Source organism: Hoplias malabaricus, chromosome 5 (assembly GCF_029633855.1).
Source record: "Hoplias malabaricus isolate fHopMal1 chromosome 5, fHopMal1.hap1, whole genome shotgun sequence".
Lineage (NCBI taxonomy): Eukaryota > Metazoa > Chordata > Actinopteri > Characiformes > Erythrinidae > Hoplias > Hoplias malabaricus.
The window spans coordinates 3498977-3502037 of record NC_089804.1 but is presented as its reverse complement, the minus strand read 5'-3'; the positions used below and the strand labels follow the sequence as shown (position 1 = coordinate 3502037).

General features: G+C 44.4%; 1 pseudogene; it reads right to left on the bottom strand.

Annotated features, from left to right (window-relative positions):
* Window positions 1-803: 803 nt before the first annotated feature.
* On the bottom strand, window positions 804-1810 carry LOC136697618 (epidermal differentiation-specific protein-like; annotated as a pseudogene).
* Window positions 1811-3061: the final 1251 nt, after the last annotated feature.

Genomic DNA, 3061 nt, shown 5'->3' with positions numbered 1-3061 from the left:
CATGTTCTCCCTGTGTCTGCGTGGGTTTTCTCCATGTGACTGTCTGTGAGGAGTGTGGTGTGTTCTCCCTGTGTCTGCGTGGGTTTCCTCCAGGTGCTCTGGTTTTCTCCCATGCTCCAACAACACATGTTTGTAGGTGGATTTGCGCCGCAATACCGTCTATAGGTGTGAGTGAATGTGTGAGTGTGTGTCGCCCTGTGAAGGACTGGTGCCCCCTCCAGGGTGAGTTCCTGCCTTGAGCCCAGTGATTCTGGGTAGGCTGTGGACCCACCGCCGCCCTGAACTGGATAAGGTTACAGACAATGAATGAATGAATGATGATTATATGATAATCAAAGGTGATTATTGGCCCAGAATGGACTGCCGAACCTGATAATGGTTCATACAAAATGACAGAAGACATGAAGACAGAATGACATATTTAAAAAAAAAAAACATAATTTCTTGTTCAGCTGGGGCTATTTAGAGACATTTGGGAATCTTAACATTACAGGTTGTTTTCAGATTTCAGTGCTGGATGTCCTGAAGCACTTGGGTCCTTACGGGTCCACAGAAAACAAAAAGAATAACAAGATTTCTGAAAAGTACGTTAGATATTAACATTACTCATTATTGGTCATAATCTACCTGATCATATCTCTACACCCAAAAAATACATAATTTCTCAAAATTCACTTATTTTAGTGTGTAGTCTAGATTCAGTAAACCACCTTCTGTGTGCTTATACAAGAGCATGGTGGTTGTCAATAAAATGTGCAGACATCTATACAACTGAATGAATCTGTGTCTTACCAGCTGCTGCTCTAGATCTTTTCCTCCTTGTACTCAGCGGTGATAGAGTTGTTGGCCTGGCACCTGTACTCCCCAAGCTCCACTGAGCTCCGGGTCCCACTCTGGATGGTCATCTTGACTGGGACCTTCACTTCCACTTCCTTCCTCAGCATGTTTATAGTGAGTTTGGTGTGGGTAGGGATTTTGGCCGGCAGGGTGATGAGGAGACTCCTATTTTCGGTTCTGGTGTTACTGGTCCCCTTCTAAATGGTAAAGGTGTCACTCAGGGAGGAGTTGTGCTCTGCCTTTACTAGACCTAGGTCTAAGTTAAAACTGAGATCCTCTGGGACCAGAAGGAAAAGCAGACCATATCTGTTACCCTCAACTCAATATGCAGCTTGAACCATGGAGAACAGGAAAAAAAACTTCTCCACTGAGCTGTCTGCAGAGTATGAAGGCTGTGTCACTGACACCTTCAACTTCAGCAACTCCACCCAGATCAACTGGGGAACATCATTTAATGAATGCCTTCCCTGGCTTCAGAGGACGAATGTGAGACACTCTTGTCATTCAACCAGCCATAGTTAGCCACATCTCGAGAAGCCCTGGCCACTATCTGAGCTCCTCCTTTGTTAGCGTGCTCGTAGAGAACTCATGCTCTTCTCTACACATTGTGGGAAGATGCCAAGTCATTGAACGACCCATAGGCCAGGTTGGTCTCTGTGGTGAGGACGAGACTCCTGCCCTGGTAGTTGGCGTGCTCATGGAGTGTGATCTGAGGATTTGTCAGGTCCTCAGTCACTAGGTCTAGGGAAGATACAATATCATTGCTCTCCAGGGTAGGATACTCTCCTTCTTCGTAGACATACTGGGACACGCCATAGTTGATATTTTCATACGCCACCCAGGGATTCCCGATCACCTTCAGAGATGAGATGCAGTTGTTGAAGTGCTTCAGTGTCAAGTTGGGCACAGAAGATGTGAACTACATGCTGTTGCCCTTAAAGTTATTATTCTCATAATCATTGATCTTGTTCATGGTGTCTTCCCTGAAGTCAGCACAGGTGGAAATGTGATGGCAAGTCTGGAGAAAGTGTGCAGAAATTCTGCTTTAAATATAGTAGGCCTTGGCTGGGGAGGAGGGACATGCAAATGCCACCAATACCAAAGTTCAAGCCAATCATACCAAGCATTTAGCAGAATGCATTTACAAGATACCAAAGACTTAATGTATTCAATATTTGTCCTGCCCGAGGGCTCATCAAGGAAGTGTCTGCAGTTGTTAATGGTAAAGCAGCTATCAGGGAACTTTCCACAACACTGGTTAATGTTAACTACAAATGCTAATAAAATAACAATGGATTTCACAAGACAGACATGAAATACAAAAACCCAGGGACAAGAACATTTAACAACATAAGGATGAGAAAGTCTGGAGTCTAATGGGGGATCCCTGGTGGACCAAGTGCAGGACCTCCCATCCTTCACTGTCCCAGGTCCTAAGGAGGAAAACAGTGCTGATACAATCCACTCCTGCAAAACCTGATGTCAACCTTAGATTAAAGAAAACTGAGCACTGTAAAAAAGAAAGGAATTGCTGGATGTTGCTCAACTTCCTTATTTTAAAAAGTGAGAAACTAAAGGTTCTGTTTTTTAGATCCAAATGATGCAAGTAATAATTTATCAGACTGAACGTTAAATTGCACATCTTTCTCTGTTATACATGGTCGACTCCCCAGTCTCCTACTGCCACCAGGTCCTAGTGCCAGCAGAGCTGCGAACATAAGGAGTAAAGGGGTTGTGGAAGGACACAAGGCTCCTCTGTGCCCTTGGTCACCTCCAGCCACAAAATCCTGTATAAAGACCAAGGTACACGGGCTGTTGGAGTCACTCACTCACTCCCCCCATTTAAGGAGGGGGGGGGGGTTTCCTTCACCACTATGAGGCTTCTCCCAGCACCATCCCTTGAATTTGTTCTTGAATTTCCCCTGGGGATAAATAAAGTATCTATCTATCTATCTATCTATCTATCTATCTATCTATCTATCTATCTATCTATCTATCTATCCATCCATCCATCCATCCATCCATCCATCCAGTTTGGACCTTAACATAGTCCACAGAGAAGGAGTCCTTCATCCAGGCCTTTCTCCTGCTGTCCCTCACTTTCAGTCCGCAGCCTTTTACAACTTGAATCCAGAATGACATTTATACCTTATGCTACCCGCACACTAGAAGACTATGAAAAAGTCTGTCACTGTCTATCATCTAAAGACAATGTCACAATCAG